This window comes from Anas acuta, unplaced genomic scaffold, assembly GCF_963932015.1.
Source record: "Anas acuta unplaced genomic scaffold, bAnaAcu1.1 SCAFFOLD_51, whole genome shotgun sequence".
In the NCBI taxonomy this organism is placed as follows: Eukaryota; Metazoa; Chordata; class Aves; order Anseriformes; family Anatidae; genus Anas; species Anas acuta.
The window spans coordinates 491,949-519,376 of NW_027076156.1; the positions used below are offsets into that span (position 1 = coordinate 491,949).

General features: G+C 38.3%; 1 long non-coding RNA gene and 1 pseudogene across 4 annotated transcripts in view; one reads left to right on the forward strand and one right to left on the reverse strand.

Moving 5' to 3' along the window:
- LOC137849026 (serine/threonine-protein kinase RIO2-like) lies at nt 1-12,706 on the reverse strand (annotated as a pseudogene).
- Nucleotides 11,000-27,428, forward strand: part of LOC137849027 (uncharacterized) — a 26,788-nt gene continuing 10,359 nt past the window's right edge. The window contains exons 1-5 of one of the 4 annotated variants that reach the window (XR_011091639.1): nt 13,073-13,103; nt 13,607-13,695; nt 17,046-17,108; nt 17,649-17,766; nt 19,447-20,474. This is a non-coding gene — a long non-coding RNA (uncharacterized lncRNA). Of the gene's footprint in view, nt 11,237-13,072; nt 13,104-13,138; nt 13,696-15,212; nt 15,254-17,045; nt 17,109-17,648; nt 17,767-19,446; nt 20,475-27,428 lie in introns of those variants that run through there. The other 3 variants (XR_011091641.1, XR_011091640.1, XR_011091638.1) reach the window with 3 other exon arrangements.

Here is a 27,428-nt window from a genome sequence, read left to right on the forward strand (position 1 = left end):
CCAGAGGAACCAGCATGATGTTTATTAGTTTCCAAAAATACACGGTATTGTTAAGAACTTTTTCCTCCACTGTATAAAAGGATGCTTGGTTATTAGGTAACTGTTTTAGCTGTATGTACTGTGAGTTTTCTCATGTTCGGTGGCAGCTATGATAAATTATCCCCAGAAACTAGCTGCATCCAAGCTTGACTTAATGTTGTGCATATTTTCTCGACGTTGTTTGGTATAAACGTTTGCCTCTCCTTTCTGTAGTCGTCGCCTCAGAGCAGACTTCTGCTGTTTTGTCAGCTGACGTTTTATCTTCCTTTTCACCAGTTCCTACAAATAAATAAACAATTCAGTATCAAAAGTTTTTGAACATCATTTAGTACTAACATTACCATAATGATACTGTATTCTCAGTACTAACATGAACATGTGGTAGTGAACCTGTCGAGAAAACCACCATGCGCTGAGCAGCTGGTGATCCACACCAGGGTTAACTCGAGTTTGCCCAGGCCTGCCCTGTGCTGTGCTGCCCATACTGTGTGGCCCCAGAACCCCCTGTGGGGCTGCACAAATCCCTTGGCCTGGGGCAAACTCAGCCAGCTTCTTGGGACAGAGGAGCCTGCAGGCAGCTTCCGCCTGGTTCCAGTGATTACCACTGCTCTGTGGTCTTGCCTTTATCTAACAGAGCAGAAAGAAGTTATAATAAGAACTTCACCTCTTCTCAACAGCAGAAATTGAGCAAGCAGAGTTGTTTTTTGTAAGAAAATCATGTAATTATCTCAACTGAGTGAAAGGGGAGAACCTCTGCTACAGACAAGGTCTACAGTATAGCTATGTGGTTTGGAGTCAGGGTCAGGGCTCTAGCATTTGAAGGGGTGTACGATCACCTGTGCTATTTTTTTTTTTCTTTTAGCGTTAGCTCTAATAAAAAGCATCTCAGGTGATATCTTGCAGAGTTTAGGTGCCTTTCATTCAGGAATCATAATGAACCAGTACTTTTCAGTGCAAAACATATGCCTTCAGCAAAAATGATAATGTCCTGTGCTTGGAGATTTGACAAACATCTTGTAAGTAGAAAAAGGACCAAGAGAGTTTGCTCCAGCACAAGGAGAGATCTCCTTGTCCTTATCACAACCCATGAATATTTTTTACGTCATCATGTTTTCTCCCCCTTTTTCCACCTGAGGACAGGGCTAAGAGAAGCATGGAGGAGCTGAGGTACCTGCTGGTGCAAAATTACCCCACAATCTAGTAACATTTCTTTTGCATTTACCCCAATTTCTCTTGCCTTGTTTTTTGTTTATGATACTGTCAGCACATTAAGTAGTAAGTTGGTAGTTAAGTCAGGAACCAGAAAGAATTCTTTTGGCACTGTTTAAAAACTGCTTTGACTAATACAACTAAATTATGCAAATACAAGGTAGTAAATAAATCCAGGTACCCAATCCTGATTTCAGTAAGAATGCTGTAGTAATTACATAGTATTCACCTGAATAGTAGTTTCCTAAGCTTTACCACATGCAGGTTGACTATCAAAAATGTGAATAAAGAGTAGTATAAGATCTGTCTTTCTTTCCTCGGAAGCTTAGCAGAACTCAGTATTTAAACAAGAGCATTTTGGAAATTAAATCTGTGAATGCTCTTTAAAAATATTCCAGAAGAAATTCCTGAGGAAAGCTGGTAAGAACTAGTTTAAACTGGGCCACTGATGTTTTTCTTCTGTCAGTAAGACAATTGTCATCCTCTGCTTTTTATAGGCAGAGCTCTGAAAGAAGGCTTCTCTACTTCTCCCACTTCAGTGGACAGATGACTTCCTTCACAGTTCATACAAGGCTCGCTAGAAGAAACTTTGCAATACAAATACCAGATATTTTCACTATGCAAAAAATGTAAATTCACAAAATACTACTGCTCAACCACAGCATGCAAGTCTCACTAGTCTCTCCATCATCCTAAGCCTGACTGTAAGCAAAATGAATAAACAAATCTATCATTTATTATTTAAATTTTTGCATAGTTTGCATTATTTCCTATAATTAAATTGCAGCAGTCCCTACAAAGATTTGTACAAGCACAACAAGACATTTTATTTTGTCTGGAATAGCTTATTGTCTGTAACTCATAAGGCTTTCTTTTTGGCACAGTCACCCAGCTATGACTGCACCTACTGCTATTACTGCTATTGTTTATACATGCCCATATGAATTCCTTCTGTGTGTTTAATCTGGAAACCTGCTTATGTTTTAATGTGTTTCTTCATTGAGAAAGCTATATAAACAACAGAGAAGTGCTAGAAGCAGTAACAGGCATTGGCTCTAAGCAGCTCAGTGGGTCTTACTGCAGTGCCTTTTGTGTTTTTAGTTTTGCAATCACGTTCTGATGTTACAAATAGCTCATCATGCATATCCTTTCTTTAGTTCTAGTATTCAAAAGTTCAAATAAGATTTAACAATGGGCAGAAACATTTTACTTAGCGTAAGAGCATATAAATGGAAAGATTACACAAAGTAAATTGACACAGGATGTTTATGTGGCTGAATCTCTTGAAAGCTGCTTCTGCTTTTATCTTTCTTTTAGAACAGAATATTAGGTACTTAAATGCTATTTGAATATTTTAACAAGTTTGATGTGTCTGCCTACAGAAAAAACGTGTTCGCTAAACAATCAGGAAGGTTTCTACAGTGAGTGACCACTGCTACCACCTACTGGTGTACAGAAATATAATTTCAAATAGGGATCTATAGGCGATTCCAAAAGAAATCCTACACATTTAGGTTAGCAAACTGAAAGGGAAAAAATATGTATCGCATGGATCAGAAGCCAGGCGATTCCTAGCATTTATCCTAGCATTTATCCTAGCTCTTCTTTACTTCATTTCATAATTCAAGGCTAATTCTTTTTCTCCTTAATAAGGCACAAGGCCATGTCCTACAGTAAGAACAGGGATGACTAACAAAAGTCTCTCTTTCCTTCACACGAAGTCCTGTAAAAGTCTTACACAACTTGCAAACATGCTGTTCCCTAACACATTTATTTATGCATAAAACTGCCTTTCTTCCATTTAAAATTTAGACACACTCTTTAAAATGTGATAGAGGTAGCCATACTGGATAGTATACTGAGTAGGGATGAAGAAAGATGTAAAATTCTGCCACAAAGTATTGATTTATGTAATGCTGAAAGTCAAATTCATATTGCCAAAGACACCATGACTACAATGAATTCATATCTATGTTTCAGAAATGTGGTAAGAGATGTGTTAAAAAAACAGATGAAAAAAGGCCAAGTTAAATCTTTACTCACACATGCAAATTTAAAATACAAAAACATTAATTATGGGCAACAGAATTGATTTCTAGCAACAGAAATGAAATTAAAGTTGCTAATGCCGGAGTAGAGCTTTTGTGAAAGAGCAAAGAACAATACATGAAGTACAGCACTGGATATAATTCACTTGTAAACATGTAGAAAGCATCAGACCTATTTTCTGTGAACATGGAACTACAAACCAAAGATGTACATAGTAGTAATCAATTAAAGACAGTTACTGCTAACTAGGTATTTGTAAAAATATCTTCAACAGCTACGTCCTAAGATGGTATCAGAGTAAACTAGACAGTAGCAGTAATAATTACCGGTGGAATGGTTGAACAGCTCCCAACACTGCTGGCTGACATACTTTTAGTTCTTGTTCTGTGCTCCGCAATATGAACCATACTGTCTTCATTTCTAAAATATGTAAATTAATGTTTTATTCCATTCAGTGAGCATCCTGTTTCAGTCATTTTTTTTGATATACAATCAAAAGTGCTAGCAGAACATTTGAGTACTACAGAAAGAACATTTACATTTGAAATATTAACACTAGTTCAAAAAACACATTTTATGACAGGAAGGATTATAGTGCAATAGCCACATACATACTACACAAAGTAGTGTAAGAAAAAGAAGCTTCAGAACACTAAAAAGATTAATTCAGATTCTGTACATTGCCTAGGCGTAGAATTTCATGAAAAAGGAAAAATTCAAAAAGAAAACAGGGTATATGAACTTTATATATGCATTCAGGTACATGGGGAGCTTGCAAACTAATAGTTTGAATTTTATATAAGAAGGGGTTAGCTTAAAGGTAAGAAGGAATTTCCAAGTGTGTCAGTAAAGGCATTAAAAGCCACATGGTATGACGTTCAGTAAAATATATTTGAATAATATATTCCAAAGAGCTTGTTCTTGCTAATTTCAGCCGAATGAGGGGCAGAGGCTGAGAAAGAGCACTCTAATTATAAACTCACTTGTCAAAGCTACTTAGCAGCAGCAGCATTTTAATATAAAAAAAAAAAAACAAAAAACTTTTACTCACATTATTACTAGAAATAAAGAAAAAAGAAGAAAATTTCACCACACCACTAGACAGTAAATATAAGTATTTACCTGTAAGGTCTCAATTCCTTATTTAAAGTTGACAAGTCAACCAGATCAGGGCATTCATCGTTGTCCTTATCACTGCTGCCCTCTGTCTGATTTTCAGCAGCATTGTCAGGTATTCTTTTGTGCTCAGAAAAACCAAGTGCACAACTCTCTGCATCTTCACTGGACTTCGAAAGCACAGGCTGCCCTTCAACCTTTTCTAAGGCTGAACTCAACTCTGACATACTCAGTCCTTGTGAATTTTCACTACTTTCTGTGGCTTCAGCATCTTCACTGTGATAACAAGTCTTCAGAGTTTCTGCTTTCAGAAACCACTTCATATATGAAGTCTGCATTGTTTTCTTTATCTTGGCTGAGGAAGTTGGCGTTACTTTCAGCATCTTCTACAAATTCCCTCTCCTCTGTTGTATGATCATCCTCATCAGAGCACTCTGGGAAAAGCAGCTCATCATCTTCCTGCATTTCCTTTGTATAACCACTGGCAGCAATCTCTATGTCAAGAGAACTCTCTCTCCTGAAAGAAATAGAAGTGAGCTTTCTTTTAATATATCAAATCATTATGCTGTATTTTGGATTAAAAATACTATCAAGTTAGACTATAATTACCATGCTATTAACAAAAAGAGTATACTCCATTGGAACATAGGTAACATATTACAGTGCAGGGCTTTGGGTAGTTAGCAGAATGTAGCCTGACAGAACCAGACTTTCATACAAGATGATTCCATCTTCATAATCAGCACTTACTGAAAGCAAACAATTTGATTTTAACAAATATAATACTTAAATTATGCTTGTGCAAACAGAACGATGAAGGACATGTTGACACACACACAGACAATTCCCCTTTGAGAAAGGGCTCAGAGTGATATAAAACCCTTTTAACTGAATCAGCTTTGCTCTTAAAATATGTGAGAAAATTGTTTGCTTTTCAAAAGGGACAAACTACAGTAGGAAAATTTTGAAGATAATATTTGAAGAGGCGGTCACCACATGTACTAGCATTTTGAAAATTAAATTTAAAATTAAAAACTAAGTTAATACTTGATCCCCCAGGACTGTTAAATATGGTTTTAAGAGTCAGAGAAACTAATTCTGCGTCACCGTAACATTTACGGCATTTGGATGTATCTCTTTCCCCTAGCTGCAAGAGGTAAGACAAAGGAGACAGCAGATGTTAAGACGTGCTTCAGTTTTTGGAAACCACTTTTAGTAACTGCCAGTGAAGACAGTATGGATCCTTTTTACTGTAAGAATGACAAAAATATTTCAAATTGGCTCTTTTTCCCCCTGTTCACTTCTAAAATCATCTCTCAGAGGCATCCATTTTTCTCAGAAAACCAACGTAACTACCATAACATGGGGGAATTACGAGTCAGATGGCATTTTTTACCTGTTATCTTGGAATGATGGGAAGAGCTCACTCTCATAGTTGAAGCGTTTCTTAAAAAACTCCTTAATGCAGTTAACATCCCTGTCAAAATACCTGTTTAAAAAATACAGAATTGTAAAAATGCAATAATCAAGGAAATTAAGTCTACTGGTATGACAAACTTTTACTCTACTTTCTTGCCTTTTATTTGAATATTAATAACCATCAGTGACTCGAAGTGAGAAAGTACACGTGTAGGTATACATACATAAATGCAGATTATTTCTATTCATTTCTTAATTGAAAGAAATAATATTAACTGAGAAGCAATTAATTACACATTTATCCTAAGGAGATTTCTACTCATTCATGAAACAAATTGCATTTGTAATGTATGGTGAAAACAGTAGAAAAAGAATTTGAAGCAGGCTTATGAAAACAAATCATGGTTGACTATTTGTTGTTATCAGCACTTAACTGGTTTATTTTGCATACATCATTTGTACGTACCATTCAGCATTTGGATTTGATGTTGATATCATCTGAGGGAAATCAATCATAGTGACATGATCATCATTATCCAGTATGAGATTAAATTCATTGAAATCCCCATGAATCAAACCATGATTGCCAAGTTTTACAATTAGATCCATTAATTCACTGTAGACAGCAGCAGGGTCTTCGATGTGGTGTACTTGGCATCTGGAAAGTTAAATAAAAAAGAAAATATCCTGAACCCTGAAGGAATTAATTTAAAAATATAGACAAGGCATACGAGTTACATCTGAGAGAATGACAGGGTCACAATTTGAGTCGTAAGGGATCTCCAGAGGTTACTAGTCCAATACTCTGCTCACAGCTATGTCAATTCTGAGATTAGATGAGACTAATCAGAGCTCTACCAATGCGGGCTTGAAAGTTTCCAGGGATGGAAACATACTGTGCAATCTCCACCACACTGCCCTCATGGGGAGAAAGCTTCTCCTATCTCCAGGTTAAATCCCTCATTTTAACTAAAGCCCTTTGTCTCTTGTACTCCTATCAAACACGATGGTTATGCTGCCTAATTTAAACAATGGATCAGCGAATTTTTATGTCTGGATTGTTTTAGGTAACTTAGGTCTTCTTGTATTCAAATGCCATTCAAATGTCTCACAAAAAAGTGTTTTCAAGACTAAGCTGGGGATAAGGCAAAGCCAAAAAAAAAAAAAAAAAGCTTAAAGCACTCCAGAATATACTCCAGCATAAACTCCAGAATAAAAGCAAAGTATATGTTTTGCCCCAAAAGTGCGCAGAATAGACATCACCTTATTTTTACAAGCAGAACAGGCAGCTGTCTTATTATACCAGGAGCTGTCAAGAAGCCGTCATTTACAGCTAATTTGTGATATATTTTGGCCTGAATGCAACACTGTAGTGTTATGAGAACATATCAGTTGCACATAAAAACAAAACACAATGGAATTCAAGCAGCTTTGTAATAGGCTGCTGTTGAATATTTTCATATTAACAGCAAAATTAATTGGTGACATTTCTTATAGCCAGAGGTCTGTATCATAAAATATATCATTTGTTCTTTGAATTTGGAAGTCATCTAAACTGGTATCTTCTGAGATGCTGATCACCTGAAATAATTTCTCATCTAGTACAGCATCTCCTTCAGGAAATGCTTAGTTAAAATTGCAGAACTGGGATAGCATGGTAAGCCTCACCTGCAATGCCCACATGTAACTTTAAAGCTTTCTGTCTACAGGACAGATGTGGAACTATTTAACAAAGGGGAAACGGGATAGAATAAAGTCTTAAAAGGCACTTCTTCAATGTAACTCTTCAACTGTATACTTTGGGATTAATTACACTGAACCTTTGTTACTGTACATTATATAGAGTATCAAATAGTGCGGTGTCAAGAGTTGGACTTGATGATCCTTAAGGGTCCCTTCCAACTCAGGATATTCTATGATTCTATGATTCTATGAAATAGCTATTTTGCATTCTGCTATGGAAACAAAACAAGCCATTCATTCACATACAAAATTCAACATTTTTTCATGTTTCTGGATGTTGAAAAACTGAAGAAAAGTAATCTTCCTTGAGCAAAAAACAGCGTTCAATGCACACAAATACATAAAATAAAAAATAAAACAAACAAAAAACCAACACCCCCCAAAAAAATCAACACAGAAGTTCTACAACGGCAACTGTACAAGTTGTAATCCTACCTGAATCTTTACCACAACATGGATCATGAACTGGAGCTCAGAACGTGGAGGATACACAACTCAATACTGAATATTTGATATACTGAATGTATCAATATTGAATATCATTGAATAGATAACATATAGAACATAAAATTTCTGTGTAGAAAATGGTTGTAGCACTAACCTCTGTATCACATTGCTCCTCTGATGTATTCCGTACTTAAAAAAAAAAAAAAGTCTATTTCCACCAGTCTTTTTTGGACAAAGAGAGTATGTTTTTAGTTTTCCTTCTCTCACCAATTTCTCCAAATATACTGAAGCAGAACCCTAGCCGTTCTGGGCCTGACTTTATTCATGCTTTATTCAGCATGATCAGAACTGACTCACACGATAAGGAAAAACGTCATCCCTGCTGTCTTACTGAACCTATCGTTGTTAGGGTTTCTGTAAAACAGACTTCAAGCTTCCAAACTTACAAAGGGTAGCCATCAAGGAGTTCCATAATAACTGCATGCCTGTTGTAGTCTACAGGTTTTGGAACAGGAAATCCTCTGTCATACAAAGCCTGGAAAGAGACAACATATTGAAAAAATAAAAGATAACCATTAAGAAAACATTACATACATGACAAACTACAAATATAAGATAAGCAGTTAAGCACCATTGCGGAAGCAGCATCCTACACATTATTCAACTGCTAACTGTAAAAGTCAAATCATGTGCTTAAGGAGGAAGAGCAATCTGAACTTTCACTACTAACTATGCTTCTGTATTTTCCAGAGTTTAGTTATCCTGCAGGTGGCAGGAAAACACAACGGGATAGAAAAACAGCAGAATCGTATCTGGTCTGTTAGCTTAAGAAACCACCAGCAGATAATTGGGAATAGGGTGTTAGAAAAAGGTTCAACAGTTCTTGTAAATACAGTTTGGCCTGGTCAGGTAATCCACACTCAGTCTCAGTAAGGCAAAAGTTTCTTCTTAAATATTAATATCCAGTATTACACTACATTAAAGATTAACTAAAGGTAGGCCATAGTATTTTGTAGCTCTGTTAGCTTGCTCTAACCATGTTTACCAAATCATTCACTTGATTCACAGAATGGCTCAGGTTGGAAGGAACCTTAAAGACCACCTGGTTCCACCCCTTCTGCCATGGGCATGGACACCTCCACTAGACCAGGCTGCTGAAAGCCCCATCCATCCTGGCCTTGAACACCTCCAGGGATGGGGCATCCACAGCTTCTCTGGGCAGCCTATGCCAGTGCCTCACCATCTTGAGCACAGAATTTCCTCCTAGTATCTAATCTCAATCTACCATTATTTTAATTTAAAACTGTTACTCCTTGTCCTATCACAACACTCCCTGAAAGAGTCCCTCCCCAGCTTACCAGTAGGCCCCCTTAAGTACTGCAGGCTGCTATTAGCATTCCCTTAAGCCTTCTCTTCTCCAAGCTAAATAACCCTGACTCTCAGCTTTTCTTCACAGGAGAGGTGCTTCACCCCTCTGATCACCTTTGTGGTCCTCCTCTGGGCCCACTCTAACAGCTCCACATACTTCTTGTGCTGGGGGCCCCAAACCTGGATGCAGCACTCCAAGTGGGGCCTCACAAGGGCAGAGCAGAGGGTGACAATCACCTCTCTCCACCTGCTGGCCACTCCTCTGTTGATGCAGCTCAGGAGGCTGCTGGCCTTCAGGGATGCAAACAAATACTTCTGGCTTATGTCAAGCTTTTCATCCACCAGAACATCCAAGTCCTTCTCTGCAGGGCTGCTCTCAGTGTGCTCTCCCCCCAGTTTGAAACTCATCGCTTACAGACCTAACAAATACTCTGTAATTATGTTTGTGGAAGTGATCCAAATTGACAAGACTAAAATACTAGTAGATACTTCACGAATTTTCCCTAGCATATAGTCTTTCCTAAGACAAGGTTAAGTGAAATGGCGATAGTTTATTCACTGCCTTTATTAAGACTCAGATGACTGGACAGCTTCACCTGAAATTTTATGGAAATTGCTTCAGTTCCATACGACTTCCATGGCAAAGTTTGATTTTGTCACTTGAAAGTATACAAAATGCATCAGCACTGTCATTCTCTGAAATGTATACTTTAAGTCCACTAAAAAAAACAAATAAAAAGCATACATCCTAACATATACTGCAAATATGAAGTGATGAGAAGATAATCTGAGAAGTACATTCCAGACTATTACATCGTTGTTAATATGGTGCAAACAACCACCTACCTTCATGTAGGCAAACTCTTTCATTGCTGCTAGCCGGGATAAATACAGCCATGACATTTTGTGCCTGTGCTTATGGTAGTCACGCTTGTTTTTCAGGCTGCGAAAGGAAGTTCTTCCAAGCCTGTGCAATTTCATTGCAAACTGCTGCTCGTCTTCATTTGCAACAATATAAATATCTAGGAGAAAAAACAGCAGCACAGATCTGAGAAATAAATGGTATCTGACAGGTATATAATGCAACAGTGCAGTGAGAAATCGGTTACTTGACTTCTTGTAACTGCTATTTCTGGAATAGCAAAGTCTACTACACTTCTTTTAACAGAAAAGACAACCAAATTTGTATATTATGTATTACAAATCTGAACAAGAAGAAGTCATTGGTGAAGAGATTATGCTGCTCCACTAGTAGAATATCATAGAATCATTACGGTTGGAAAAGACCTCCAAGATCATCTGGTTGAACCATCCATCTGATCTGAAACATATTTCAGACTAGGGGATCAGAAGTAACTTAATTGCACACTAGAAAAGACTTCTCTTGACTGGACAGAAAACTCAAGGTACCTCTTACTTTAAAACAGTGTTAGCAATTGGCTATGTTTCATTTTTACCATTTGTCCCCAATAATCCTCTTTTTTTTTTTTCGTCGTTTTTTAATGTCAAAAGACATGCTGTGCCAAATTACAATCAACATATGAGCATGAGAAACCAAGATAGCACTCCAATAGTTTGGACTGTATATTACTTTTTTTTTTTTAGGTGGGATGAAACATTTGATGTTATTTTTTTTTGACAGAAGGCTTCAAAATTCTTTGCAAGTCACAAGACAACTGTCACCTGTTTGCAAAATACCTTTTAAGGAACCATCCAAGAATTGTACAAAATGGTCAAAGTGGAACAACACTTGTGAAAAAAATCAGATGTAGTCAAGACTCACACAGAACTTGAAGTGACCATAAATTTTGGTGTTTGACAGATTAACTGATATGACTATCCAAAGGTAAATTCACCAAGTTTCCAACAAATTAACAAAAATACAGACCCATTTCTTCTAAAAAAAAAATTATATACTGAAAACACTTTTTTAAATTACCTGATTCTTTGCCAACACCCATCTGGTTTCCAACAGAACTGATGACTTGCCGGGAAGACAGAGTTCTCAAGGCAAGGTAATCATATCCTGCATTAGTTAACCGATAGCCCTGGACAGCTAGGAAAAAATAAATTACACAACATTTCATTCCATATTATACATGTATTTCTTTTAAAAGAAGTTTCATTTTGGTCTCTCTTTTTTTTTTTTTCCTGCTTATGGTATACAACACTCAAATAGTATTTTCACTGTTGGCTAGTATCAACCCAACTTGACAGTAAGTTTAAATTCGTGCAAGCCTTTTGAAAACTAACTGGATAAAAAGTAGACATTTTGTTAGCCCCTTGGTAACGCAGGCAGTGACAATGGTTCAAATTGCATAGGATTACTTTGAAAGATGATTACTTAGGAGACACGGCAAGGATTCAGGATTGTTTCAAAGACCTAAACCAAACCTTAATGGTCTGAAAAATGGAGACAAAAAGGAGATGAATTTCATGAAGACTCCCACATTGTGCTTGCAAAGCCAGATGCAAGTGCAAGACTAAAGGAAATCCAACGCTACTAACAGAATGGGACAGAATAAATACTACTTTAGTGATCGTTCCTGACTGGCTGAAGGTATAAGGTTTTTGCAGTCCGCTCCAGTTTGTCTGCTGTAAGACTGTAACACATTTGGGCTGATCCCTATGTGAACTTAAATACTACCTTAGCTAACAATTATTTATTTTATCCACGAATTTGGACGAACGAATCCATGAATTTCAGAAATCACCAACACCATTTGTTGCTGAAGGAGTTCACATTCCCCAGCTAGCCCCAAGGCGAGACGGGGCTCACAAACGCCCCGGATACCCGAATGACCAAGCTACCGCACTTCTGTGGCGCTGAAGAACCGGGAGGGCCGGGAGGAGGCTCCCAGCGCAGGCCCCACACTTACTTTTGGTCCGTTCGTAGGCCAGGAGCTTGTGCTTGGCCAGCTCCCGCAGCACCTTGTTGCAGCCGCCGTGCTTCAGGCTGGCGATGGGCGCCACCAGGCTGCCAGGCACGATCTCGTGGTTCTTCATGCCCATCTCCACCTGCCGGGGAGCGAGAGGGAACGGTCGGCGGCATCAGCGGGGAGGGGACAGGAGGGGAGCGGGGGGAGCTGCGCCTTCCCTTCCCTTCCTTTCCCTTTTCCCTTCCCTTTTCCCTTCCCTTTTCCCTTCCCTTTTCCCTTCCCCTGTCCCCGTCCCGTCCCGTCTCACCGCGGTGAGCACCCTGAAGTGCTGCCCGCTGAGGTACCGCAGCACGGCCACGTTCAGCTTCCCCATGGCGGCCGTGCCCGCACCCCCCTCACAGGGCTGGCCAGCCTCACGCGGACGCACCGCGCATACGCACGCCCCCCTCTCCCCTACCTCGCCCTACCGGCGGAGCCTGTTTTGGGTCCTGGCAGCTACATAGAGACGCGTGTCCTCCGATGTATCTTCGCATACCGAGCCGGTAGCAAAGTCACTTACAACTCAAAATAGAGACAAAACAAGCCTCTACGAATCGAGACAGAATAAGCCTTAAGGTGATGGCTTAACCCCTCGCTCTACTCTAAAAGAGTTAATGGGGTTGCATGTGTATCTGCCCAGACCGATCCAGTGGGAACACCACCCACGGCACCAGACACCCAGAGCGCTGCCCCGGCTGCAACTGCGCATGCGCGGCCACCGCCCATGGCCATGAGGGTGTGTGTGGGGGGGGGGGTGGAGGCTACCAGTGCGCATGCGCCTGGCAGCCCCGCTCGGTGCGCACGCAGAGGGCAGTGGGGTGGGGCGGGGCGGTTCCAGACCCAGGGGTTGCGGGTTCGAGTCCCGGGGCGGACACGTTTCTTCGCCGTGACACCCCGTTATTGCCATAACTAATACCGGGGCCCAAAGAGGCAGAAATACAGCTGCAGCCATCCCAGCCGTGTGTGGTTAGGTAGCAATACCTGGGAACAAATCATGTCTAACCTGCGGTGTGATGTTGCTCACGGAGGCTGGTTTTCCATTATATGTTATCACGGTTACCTCTGTCTGCACCGGTTAACGCGAAAACGCCCAGCAATGTTTCTCAGGCGCTCAAATTTTGCTCGAATTTTGCAAATTTTAGCTGACAGAGCTGCAGCTCGCGAACCGCTGCCTCTGGGGGGCGGCAGTGTTTTAGAAAACAGGAGATGAAACTGAAGTGTTTTTTGGTGGTGGTCCCTTCCCCCTCCGTCCTGCAAGATGGCATGGCAGAGAAATTATTTTCTGGTTTCTCATGTAGGTCCTCGTGTAGTCCTTCTTATAGGCTGCCTATATGGACTAGTCTATAAAGTATTTTTGCTAGAAACATGAGGAATATGTGACTGCAACGTGAGTATCCAAATGAGGTAACTCCATGCGAAAAAAGGGGATGTTAACTCCCTGTATAATCAGCTAATTAAGAGGCTGGCTGTTTCAATATATGCATAATATAGTGGACAGTAAGGCTATCCAGAATTTAATTCTTGGCTCTTAAGGCATCTGGAAAGTTGAATTTGTGAAATCAGATCTTAAATTTCAGCATGAACAGACGAACAGTTCAAACAAACAAACAAAAAAGCAAAAAACAAAATGTGATCTTAAAGTCAGAAGTTTAACCATGAAACTTCTCTAGAAGTCTGTACTGATGTAACTGTTAATAAGCACTGTAAAAAATACTGTTATTTTTGACTGGTCAGTATACTTCTAAGGACCTGGCTGACATCATGAAGAATACACATAAGTACATTCATTTTTTTGTATTTTTAAGCATTATAGGTTTCACCCATTTTATATGCATGCATGTATATGTGTATGTACATGAATGATCATTGTGGTGTCAGAAAAAACTCAGTGTTTATAAAGTTTTTCTAATGAATAGCAGAATCCATGCCAAGTGTACAAATGCTGCACATTCTCTTCTGCAAGGAGTTTTATAAATCCCCAAAAGCTGTAGGTTAGTGTAAGGTTTGAACAGTGCAGTTCATATAGTGGGCTCTTTCATAGTAGTTTTAGGAAACTACTGTTCTCAAGATAGATATGAATGCTTAGCAGTTTTATTGCTTCAGGTGTTCCGTTTCAAATGAAAATTAGTAATAAACCTAAAGGGAATAGATTGTGGGAGCGTTAAAGTTTATAGTTTAGGTAATTGCTAAGGTGTCTGAATTAGTAAAAAAAAAAAAAAAAAAAAAAAAAAAAAAAAAAGTAATTGCTCTATGTATAAAGAGCCCACAGTGGTGGCTCTATGTTACCTACATGTTTATATCTGGAATTTTAGATCAGCCTTTGGCACTTGTCAAGGAAGTGTTTAGTCACTTCATGAGCCTTAGTTGGTGGTCAGACAGCTCCATTTGCATTGGAGTTGAGGCTTGTCTGATACGTGTGAGGTCTAGCTGGGGTCTATTCCCCCATCGTAGCTGAAAACAGCCTCCAAAAGGCTGTAAAGCAGGGTAGTGAATATTTTTAGAGTGGATAACATGGGAACCTTTCAGCTTTAATTCAGTGATACAGAATATTTAACACTTAAGTCTTTCCTAAAATACTTACTAATTCAGCTTTTCAGATTCTTTTATTTGTTAAAAACTATAGGGCTTGCAAAGCACACCATTATTTTAATGCTCATGTTGAGCAGTATGTAAAGCTTAGTGCTCGTGCAGTACATTAGTGAGGTTTCTTTCCACACATGCAGGCTTCTCAGCTCTGCCTCATCGTGGTGGTACTGCTCTCAGTAGTAGGGATAAACATAAAGTCTGAAAGGTTGGCTCGTTTTCTAAGCTAGTTAAGTTTCTTATGTTTGGTGAGAGACTTCCAACAAGTTCTATACACAGTAGTGTGTTTTTTAGACATTAAACATTTAACATTAAAGGCAGGTAACAGCCCCTTCCTGCAGACTGAGTGGTGCTAACTTAAGGTGTGTGGCAGTCAGAGGTGGGTACAAGTTGATGCCATGTGGTAAAATTGTATACATGTATATGCCATTGGCAGTTCTTCTGACTGGTTACTAAGGTTCTGTAAGCCAAATTCTATAATCATCAATCATCTGTTGGTTGCATATGTCTTAAGGAGGGCAGTCATTTTTCTTTGTCATTGTGATAACTGCTTAGTTTTCAAAAAAGGAAGGAAAGACAGAGAGCTTTATTATTATTATTATTATTATTATTATTATTATTATTATTATTATTTGAATTTGAATTTGAATTGCTGTCCAGCCAGAGACATGGGTGCAGAGGGAGTTTGTCTGTCAGATGCCATTTAGAGAGCTCTGGTACATAAATTAGAGTGGAGAGATCAGAATGAGCCTTGATACTACTTCATTTATTTGATCACAGTGTGGGGAGAATTGAGACTTTGAAGCCAGTTTCTATGTGTTCAGATGGAGAATAAAACCATGAGAAGAAAAAGAGTAGAGCTCTCTCCTGGGCATAGAAAACTGGCAGGCTGTGACAAAGCGAGAGCTCTCAAAACCTTCCTATCAAACCTCAAACTTGGACCTGTCATTTTCTGGATGGCCAGTTTCCTGCCAGCCCACCTATTAGGTCATTAGAGATTGGAGGTATGTCCCTTCTAGGCCCTGGGTAGACTACCAGAGGGGCAGTGTCTAGCATCAAATGAACCTAGCTGCTCATTTTTGAAGCAGTAAGGACCTAGTGTCAGAAACTGGTTTTGTTATTTGAGCCAGGTTCTACTGACTGCATATGATTGACTCCAAGCCTGGACAGATATTCTCTCCACTTGAATACGTCTTTTACCAGAGCATAACAATCAATTAACAATCAATTAACAATCGACCTCATCGCAGTCTACAACTTCCTAGTAAGGGGGTGTCGAGAGGCAGGAGACCTTTTCTCCATTAACACCAGCGACAGGACCCACGGGAACGGGGTTAAGCTGAGGCAGGGGAAGTTTAGGCTTGACATCAGGAGGGGGTTCTTCACAGAGAGGGTGGTTGCACACTGGAACAGGCTCCCCAGGGAAGTGGTCACTGCACCGAGCCTGTCTGAATTTAAGAAGAGATTGGACTGTGCACTTAGTCACATGGTCTGAACTTTTGGGTAGACCTGTGCGGTGTCAAGAGTTGGACTTGATGATCCTTAAGGGTCCCTTCCAACTCAGGATATTCTATGATTCTATGATTCTATGAATTTACGCTGACATACTTCTCAATTTTTATGTTTTTCCACCTGTAGATTGCATCTCACTGTAGGTTGCATTTTAGTCTCCTAATTTATTCCCTGATTTTTATTTTTATTTTTGTACCACCTCATTAGTGATTGTAGAAGAAAATGCATAGTAGCTGGGCTGCATCCGGAAGTGCAAACCAAAGTGCTATAGATAGCATGAATGTAGGAAAAACACACTTTATTGTCTTAATGAAGAAAAATAAGCTTTAAACTGACTTTAAATATGTCATAAGACTTCATGGTATTAGAAAACATGCTAAAACAGGCTGAAAAAACTATTATGAATCTCTCGTTTTCCAATACATTCTTAGACCAAATCCTTTGAGATTCAGAGCTATTGTCCTCACTTTAATGTGACCTTCTTTAATGCAACCTTATAATACCTTGAATATACATCTCTATGAGCCTGTGATAATATTAAACAATCATAAAGTCAATTGTTTTATAACTATTACATTATGGATTCTTTGTGTTTGTGGTACACTGAAAATTTGTTCATTGATCTTTTGCTTAATTCTACAGATACTTTTCTTACTACAGCCTGCATACAGAATGTTCTTTAAATGAGCACAGAATGTGCTTCAGGTAATTTAAAGGCTTCCTGGCTATCTTAAAAATTATATTGATTTTCACCTTGAATATTCACCTGTCCTTTATTTTTAGAGATATACAGGGAATGTGGGAGGGGAAGTGCGCCTTTTCCCCTTTTTTTTTTGTCACTCAGCACAAGGACAGTTATTGCCCAGCAATAACAGTATGTTCCATTTAGAGTCCAAAGCACTAATATCATTACTTTTTCTCTAGCTTTGATGTAAAAAAGATCCTGATTGTGGTTACAGAATCATAATCCTTCAGTATTTATTTTGAGGAGCTGTGAAGCCAACTTGTAACTGCCTTTGTATTCTACAGCTTTTTGTTTACAGCCTTTCTTCCTCTCTTTTTTCAATCTTATTTTTAGAAAAAATATAATGTTGCTGATAAGAGAAATGTAGCAGTCTTTCAAGCAAGTAAGAATAACCAGTATTAAACAAAAGGTAGAAAATCAGAAAACTATTGGCTAAAAGCTGCTATCTTGAAATGAGACTTGTTTGTTTTCAATAAGTAATTTTCTTATTTCTCTTCAAGAATGAAAGATTCTCAGTGAAAGCTAGTAGTTAAAATTAATATCCACTTGATGTGAAAATGGAACAAACATCAGAAGGACCAAGCATTTTGCTTGGCTAAAGAAACTGCAGTTCTCAAGGTAGGATAATAATTCTAAGTGAAAAATTTTCATTTTTAAATACTTTTAATATTTCACTTTTAGAATTTGCATTTGCTTTCAAAAAGCAAATGTGGTTGGATTAGAAGGGTGTAAACTTGTACGTTCTAGTTTATTTTTGAAAGTGTTAACTTATGATTTTTTTATTTTTATTTTTTAACAGAGGAGGAATTTATCTACGTTGGGAATTTGTTAATAGATAATTGATGTATACAATGGATATGCATATACCATTTGGATTTTTTTTCTACTGTAGCTTCACGCAATTTTTGGCATTGTAATCTTTCAAGATGTCAATGCTTCTTTATACATTTCATGCGCTTATATGTAAAGTATGTTTAAATAAGCCACTGTTTTCAGTAGATCCTGCTTTTTCAGTGAAACTCTCGTTTTGAATATTGTGGTTGTCAGAATTCTGAAGCAGCAATGCAATAAAAGAAGTTGTATAAGATCTTTTATATACAGAAACCTAGATGTACACTTTGCATATATGTACAAGTGCTTTTCTCTGGTTACAGTGTTTGCAGTCTAGTGCTAGTAATCTTTACTATGAAAGGACTTTCTATTTTTAATCCTTTAGATAATTTTTCTTTATAAAGAAATATCATTTAAAGTGACTTTATTGCGAACAGTTTTGAAGTGCTGAAATTACACATGCTGCCTATTTTTCAAAGCCTGTTACTGCTAATGAGTTTTTTATCATTATTCTGCAAAGAATGGTGATGTTATGAATTGGTATGTTATATTGTCAACAAGCATTGTTTTTGAAGAAAAGGTTTGAAGATATTCAAAACTATCACTGTTGCAACAAATCTATTGCTTTCTTTTAAATAGTTGCGACATCCATTACAGTTCTATGAATTCTGACAGTAATTCAGGCAAACAGGAGGAACCAAAGACCAGATGATGCTTGTGTAGCAGGCATTTTTCTGTTCATTGCCAAGTGCACAGTTCACTGTTCGGTCACCTGTGTCGGCTGGTTTAGTGCCTTTAATGCAGTTCTCTGCATGCTCCCTATTCTATAAAGCTTACTTGGGGACTTCAGACATTGCCTGTCTTATTATTCCCTAAGGAAGGGTAAGGCCTTTACTGTCCATCTGGAAGGATCACTAATTAGAGCCCTTGCTTTGGCACAGAGTGTGTCAAGCCTGCAAGCCTTCCTGCTGGGATCAATGGCATTCATGTTTGCTTTCATGAATGCACAATGGACAGGGATCTTGGCAAAGAACTGCCTATTTAGCTTGTGCTGAGAAGCTGAGTCTTCACAACATTTTAAAGTAATTGTAGAGGTAGAAAGGGAGCTATAAGAATACACCCTTATTATTCTGCTCAAAAAAAAAAAAAAAAAAAAAAGAAGAAAAGTATTCTCTCTAACAAGAATCCAATCCGCAGTCAAAACCCAGCATATATTTTTGCCCACGTAATGCTCGTAAAGAAATTTAGAGTCATTACTCCTCTATGCTTGCAACTTTCTGAGAATTTAGGATACATTTATATTTTAACCATCTATAAAAATTTAAAACTTACCTTGCAGTAAATGCAAACTCTGTAAGCAGTATGATTAATTCAGACTATGTGTGAGGTGTTGCCATTAATAAATAATGGTTATTGGCAGGGCAAATGCTTCATTTAATTCTTTCTTTTTTTCCTCTTTCCCTTTAGAGACAGGTATGTTTCTGCAAAGGGGGTAAGATTTTTAAAATGAGCTTGTTTTGGCATGTATTTTTCATGGAAATACAGACCTGGGTCTGTATTCTGGAGTGTCTCTTCAGGGGTCACCCAAATACACCATGAATATTATTTACCAGTAAAACAGCTTGACCGTGGCAACTGCCAGGTGCCCACCTAGCCTCCTCCAGCCTCCCACACCCTGTCCTTGACAGGGCAGGGTGGAAAAGCTCCTAACCTGTGATAAGAACATGGAAATCACCAGTTACCATCATGGCCAAAAAACCCTTGACTAGGGGAAATTTATTATAGTTTATTGTCAAGTAAAAATAGAGAAGCGTGGTGAGAAACAAAACAAAAACAGCTGCCCCTCACCTGCTCCTTCTTCCCAGGCTCAACTTCACTCCCAACTCTTCCACCTCAGCACCCTGAGCCCTGAATGGTGTGAGAGGCTGGCAGTGGAGGTTGTGGTCTCTTCGTAACAGGTAGCCTCTGTCACTCCTTCCTCCTAACAAGTTCCCCTTTCTCCCTGGCTGCCATTCTTCAAGAACGCTCCAGTGGGGTGCAGTCCTCCAGCAGCAGACTGCTCAGGCATGGGCCCAACTTGGGCCACAGTTCTGCCAAAAAAACACCTGTGTGGGCTCTCCATGGGCAGCAGCATTTTTCAGAGCACAACCAACTGCTGCAGGGGCCTCCGTGGTCTGCAGGAGGACTGCTTCACTGTGGTCTTCTCCACAGTCTGGAGGGCAATCTCTGCCAAAACCTTGCCTCATAAACCCAACACAGTGTGGTAGATACTGGATGCCTTCACTTTATGTTCTTCTATCATTAGAAATAATGGATTTTTTAAAATAAACTTTAGAATAAAAATTTGAGCATGATGTTAATATAATAAAGTATGCTAGCCCCAGTAAATGAAATGTTATCTAATTGTATTTATTTGATTTCACAGTGGAGAAGATTTTAAAAATGACTAATCTAAAGATTAAGAAGAACAAAAGGCAGGCTGCAGCAGGGAAAAGGTAAAGTTGCTTTTGTACTTTGCAAGATGTGGTAAAGTATCAGCCTTTTAAGGCCAATAATAATTCAATTCTCTGATTAAAAAATGAAAGAGGTGAGAGGAAATATGTGAATGAAAGGATTATGGATAATGTTGAGTTCTGCTGTGCTTCTGTTTTTAAAAGGCAACCAAAGTGCAATATCTTGTTACATTTCATGTGTGCTGGAAATGAAACAATACATTCTGGGATAGCTCAAGTTTCATATGAGAGAGAGATTTTTAATTTTAATTTTTATTATTATTATATATTTTTTGAGATAAAGGGGCTACATGAAACATTGTCAGGTTGTCAGGACTTGCATTTTAAAACAGAAGTGCATCAAGATTCTGTTCTGGGTCTTCTATGTTTTCTCTGAACTGTGAAGCGATAGACTAAGCAGTTCTCTTAATGCAGTAAAATTTAGTTTTGCATTGCATTTTGTGGATGCAAATGTAGTACTTTAGCACTGGCAGGTAATTGGTGAAAGAGACAGCTGCTGTCTTTCTCCTAACTTTGCTCTCCAATTTAAAATGCACTAGGTGAGTGGGTGAGTCATTTTTTTTTAAATAATTACTAACTTTTGACTCTGTTTTTAAAACCTTAAATATTCTCTCCTGTCTTTGGTAAGATTGTGGTTTTATTGTTGATATTGCTGATCATAGGACACCTGTGCTATTGCTACTATATGTTTTTGCTCCACTGTGATGAAATTCTTGTTTGTACACGAAAGTAGCGTGTGAAGAGTTCCTCTTTCACTTGTGTGTGTGTTAGCTCGCTGTCAGATTTAACCCCCCCACCTTCCAAACCAGTAATTTGCCTTTCATGCCAAATGCTATGTGAAGTTACAGTGTTTGAGTGGTGATCACTCATGTGGGTAACATTGCCTGATTTTTCCTAATATGAGAAAATATCTGGATGCTATAATGTGCTGATTTTTAAAAGAGATACCAGAGAAGAGACCTTGTGCTCTGTATCTGTTGTGCTCTCATGCCATCATTGGGTGTGCACCCCTTCCCCCATGTGCCCTCTGTTACGCACTCTCTTCATTTTACCTCTGGCTCACTTGCTGTCTCTCATTGTCTTGGCTCTTGCCCTTTCACTTGCTGTTCGTCAGTCTTCTGTATGCTCCTTTGTGTTCAGTCATGGGCACGTGCTCTCTTGCTCTGTCTTTCTCACACGTGCTTCTTCATGCTTAGTCTTGTGTGCTTGCCCAAGTCTTTTTCTTACACAGTCACATTGTCCCTCTTCATCTCTCATACCGTCTTGTGCTCTGGCTCACTCTACTTTATTGCTTCTTCCAAATTTCTCATTCACTTATACACTACGTACATCAGGTACAGAGGCATACACTACATCAGTTGTTTATTCTAAATAGTGGATATGTTGAACCCTTCTTTGTAACATGTTGCATGTTTTATGGCTAATCTGATGATCCATCAGTGAATGACAAACTGCTCCATTAATTGGATCATTAATATTAATCCAATATTAATGCTTGGTTTTGTTTACTTCCACTACTTTATTATTCTCATTTTGTTTCAGAAACTCCAAGTGGAAAATAAAAAATCAAGTATTAGAGAATTTAAGGTCTTTGGGATTTGCTAAATTCAGTTAAGAACTGATTTCATTATTAATTCCAATGTCCAATAAAAATTGAATCTCACTGGGCAGGGTTTAAAATTCTGGCAAGGGTATTATCCATACAACAGCCTAGTCTGTCAGTGGCTAAGCATGTTGCAGTGGAAAAACTGAAGTCATAGCTTCAGGTAGTACTGTAGTCCAGCAGAAGGAATTTAAAAAAAAATAAAAATAAGGACTGTAGGCCTACTGCTAGCTAATATTTATCTACCCTAGCCTTGGTTAAATGATGCAAACACTAAGCAAATGTTTTCAGTAATATGGTCTATCAGAATTCATTGGAACTTAGAACTGAAACGTAATTAAAGTCAAATATAAATTATTGAGAGCAAATAGTTTCAGGTTAAGGAGTTGAACAAAGATAAGTTAGTAACTACTTTCCTCCATGAGAAGGGATGATGTATGAAGAAATTACATATTTCCATTAACTTTTTGTGTGTTGCCTGCAGTCTGCTTTGGAGAACATACCAGTTCCTCAACCTGAACTTATATATCAAATTCTAGGTGTCAAACCAACAAGTAGATGTGTCAAAATGTTTGATTCCTGGGTTCTCAGTTAGAGGTTCTCTACAAAGAAAAATGGGCAGAAATAAATGGGTCATCTTGAAGTTGGGGACTAATAATGATGGAGAAGAAAAAGAAATTTAAGTAAGCAGAAAATGTGACAAAAAGAAGTGGCTATCTCTGAGAGAAAAACAAAACAAAACAAACAAAAAAAAAAACAGGAATCTGTAGGTGCTGCTAAAAGACTTCATGTAGACCTTCACTCAGCTTGATGCAGAAAGTGGGCTTGTCCTACACATGTATGGAAGATTGGTGACACTGACTGTGTAGCTTTGTGTCAAGGAAGCTGCAGCATAGTCCTGACTGTACGTGATCATCTCTAGCACAGAACACAATTATCAGATTCAGTTCAAAGAGAAATTCCAGACTTTGGTCAAACATATATTGAAGGTCAGCTTATGATTTTTTAATTATGTATTTTGTTTCCTAGAGATCATTATCATTATAGATGAAATGGCAAAAATTTTTATCAGTTTACTGAAAGCACAAGTAATACAGTTGTAGAGGCTAGTAATAACGTGAAAGAATGCAAAATTATTACACAAGTTTATATTTCAAAGAATCATTCCTGATTCTGTTTCTTATACAGGAATATCAAAGAATGGCATTCATTCAATTGAAATGAGAGTGCACTATAGCAGTTTCCAAATATTAAGATTGCTGGAGGGAACTCCTGTAACAATAAGTATATATCTTCCAACATACTTAGGTATGCACAGCAGAAACCGATGCCATTTACAACAAAGTGTATTGGTTCTTTTCTTTGTAATCGTCTGTCACTTCTTGTCTGGTAGTAACATGCATTATTCATTGATAATAATTTATATTTGTTATAGTTTTTGAATTTTATAGAGGTTTTCCTCATTATTGAAACATTATGTACACAGATTTTGTTAAACTTGGAACTTAGAAAATGGAAAGAAGTGGTTTCAAGTAGAGTATTTGGAAGATCATAAGAATGTGGATGAAGAACTTCATGCTTCTTGTCATCTTAAATGAATTTTATTATTTAAGTTCCTCTTTGGCTGTATATAATTGCTTTATAAATATTAAAGTGTCTAATAATCACTAATATTGAAACTGTGAAGGTTTACGGATATCTTCAAGGCAAAAATGGCAGGGAGAGTAACATTTTTAGCTAGACCAATACAGTTAAAAAAAAAACAGGCAAGCTTTTGGATATGAAGCCATTTTCTGGCACCTATGCAAAAAGACACTTAAGTAAGGCATGAAATAAATTCTCTTATGTTCCTGCAAGATTGAGAACTGTTGCAAAACTTTCATAACGAGTTCTAATGTAGTTCAGAAACATCTGTCAGTGCTGTTGGTCTAAATTTCTTGATACTTTTAACATCCATTAATAACTTTTTTTCCATTTAATAACTTTTTTTTTTCTCTCTAGATTTATAGTTTAAAGAAAAAAAATAGCCTATCACACAGAAATATTTTCCCATTAAAACTTTATTAACAATATATCTTCTTATTAACAGTCTCTTATTTAAAGAAAAGCAAACAGACACTATATATATATATATATGTTTATATATATGTTTATATATATCACAGAATCACAGAATCTCTAGGTTGGAAGAGACCTCTAGATCACCGAGTCCAACCTCTAACCTAACACTAACAGTCCCCACTAAACCATATCCCTAAGCTCTACATCTAAACGTCTTTTAAAGACTTCCAGGGATGGTGACTCCACCACCTCCCTGGGCAGCCCGTTCCAGTGCCTAACAACCCTTTCAGTAAAGAAATTCTTCCTAACATCTAACCTGGCGCAACTTTAGCCCATTCCCCCTCGTCCTGTCACCAGGCACATGGAAGAACAGGCCAACCCCCACCTCACTACAGCCTCCTTTAAGGTATCTGTAGAGTGCGATAAGGTCGCCCCTGAGCCTCCTCTTCTCCAGGCTGAACAAGCCCAGCTCCCTCAGCCGCTCCTCATAGGACTTGTTCTCCAGGCCCCTCACCAGCTTCGTTGCCCTTCTTTGGACTCGCTCAAGCACCTCGATGTCCTTCTTGTAGCGAGGGGCCCAAAACTGAACACAGTACTCGAGGTGCGGCCTCACCAGAGCCGAGTACAGGGGGACGATCACCTCCCTAGCCCTGCTGGTCACAGTGTTTCTGATACAAGCCAGGATGCCGTTGGCCTTCTTGGCCACCTGAGCACACTGCTGGCTCATATTCAGCCCACTGTCCACCATCACTCCCAGGTCCTTCTCTGCCAGGCAGCTCTCCAACCACTCATCTCCCAGCCTGTAGCTCTGCTTGGGGTTATTGCGCCCCAGGTGCAGGACCCGGCACTTGGCCTTGTTAAACTTCATGCAGTTGACCTCAGCCCATTGGTGCAGCCTATCCAGATCCTCCTGCAGAGCCTTCCTACCCTCGAGCATATCGACACATATATATATAAACAGTAATGACAAAAGAGCCTCACAACATTTACATCCATATCTTTGTTTTTTTCTTCTTCCTCTTCTTCTGAATGTTTGTGTAGAGTCTGCTTCCAAAGAAAAAAATGTTGATGGCTTTATTTCCTCGTTCACATAAAAGGAATATTTAATGCAAGAGGCTATCACTGAAAATTGCAGGTTCTGACCATCTCCTAAATTCCTGGTTTTATGCGTGTCTGAGTATTAAAAAGAGTAGCCACTGGGTGGCTGCTGTGGTTGAGAGAATAATGAAATTCTTTGTAATGGTTATAGCATGACATTCTCTTTCAGAGTAAAGAGTGCTGTAGTGGATGAAGATCTTCATTTTCTTTTGTTATGGATTGTCCTATCATATAAAAGAATGTATTTTATGTGATATAAAAGTATCTTTAAAAATGTATTGGAACTCTGAGAACTCACTTGCAAGAATCTAAATGATTTTCACTTCATTCTTGAACACGGCTAAGTGCTTTAGTTGTTATTACTGAATATGATTTCATCCTGTAATTAAGTAATTCAGTGTGAGGCTAATAAAAGTTGTGTTTTGCAATTTGTGCATAAGAACAACAGAAAATATCATGAGAATCACCTTGACTAATTTTAAATTAATGAAATAACATTATCTTTAATGCTTTGCTGAAAGCAATTTGCAAATTATGTTAAAAAAACAAACAAACAAACAAAAACATAATGGGAAAGAGTAGTTTGGGGGTTAAATAGTAATTAGTAAGATTAGAATAGTAAGACGGAAATAAAGGATCAGTGCCTTAAAAGATGTCAGGGTAAAAACTTCCATTCTCTAGAAGGACATTCTTTCACTTAAAAAGAAAATTTTGGGTGTCTAGTATGGAGGGGGACGGTAAGCTGGTAACAATGTCACTACTAGCAAAGACTGGTACTTGGAACAAATGACAATTATTTGCTCTAACGACTAATTGCCCAAGATTAGGAAAGGTGCTGGGGCTATATGGGTGAAATTATTTTAATCCCCTTAATAAATAAATAAATAAAAGTTAAAAAAGAAACAAAAATCACTTCAAGATTCATTTAGAATACCTGACTACAAGGTAACATTCAACGAAATCAAGCTCTTCATGGTGGATAGATTCCACTGCAATAGTGTAATCTTCAAATTGAGAGTGGAAAAATAGTAAAAGAAAGTGTCAAAAATGAGACTTCGGAAGAAGTAATGAATTCTTTTAAACTAACTTAGTACTTAAGAAGAATTAAAAAAAGAAAATGGCAAATGTAGTAAAAATAGCAAAAGAGTAATAGGAGAAATGGCAAGGGAAAAAGGAAGATATAAATACTGATAATAGGGATAACCAGATATGTAACTCCATTGAAGAATGGATTTGATTATTAATTAGTTGTGGTCAGCATGCCACTATAGAGGTGTTCGTGTGGAATGGGGGAAGTCTCATAGACATAGGAACATATGTCTAGACATAGGAACTTGATCTGCTTGAACCCCAGCTCTATAGGTTAACTAACGAAAGTAATTACAAAAATTAAGATGATGTTCAGAGAAAATAGAAAGGAAGCTAAGATGTGTGATCAATAACATTGTTTCTTGAGTCAGTGAAGTCTGGAAGAGATACTAAGGAATTTCTGATGAGGTAGTTTTTGGAAACTGTAGATCTCTCTAACAGTATTAAAGGGAAAAAAGTAGATAGGAGTGTTCACTCTAGTCATATATGACATTTTAGCTTTCTAAATATGGATTATGGGGAAAAAAATGGTAGTAATAATCCAAGAGCCTAGGTACTGACATTCAACCAGTATCTTCATTGATTTCTTTGCCATGACAAATCTGATACTGAGGATTAAGAAAAATTTTAGGAAAAAACAAAAGAACTTTAGATCCTATGAATCTTCATTGATTTGCTTTAACTTAAATGGGTAAACAGGTAGAGATCTTTAATGCCCTTGGTTTTTAAAGGGCAAACTCAGAGAAATGAAATATTTACAAATACAACACTGAGGAGCCCAAATACTCAAAAGTGAGACATAAATTCAACATGAAAATTTGTTTTTGTTCCCAGAAATGTAAGTTGAAAGAGGGCCTGCAGCTGTCTGAAGAGTACTGACTTCCAAAAGGGTAGTAAGGAAGGAGGATGTGAGAATCCCAGAATCATAGAATGGTTTGGTTTGGAAGGTACCTTAAAGATAATTGAGTTCCAAGCCCCCTGACAAGGGCAGGGACACCTCCCTGGTGCCCAAGGACCAGGTTGCCCAAGGACCCATCCAGCCTGGCCTTGAATACTTCCAGGGGTGGGGAAGTGTTCCACATCTT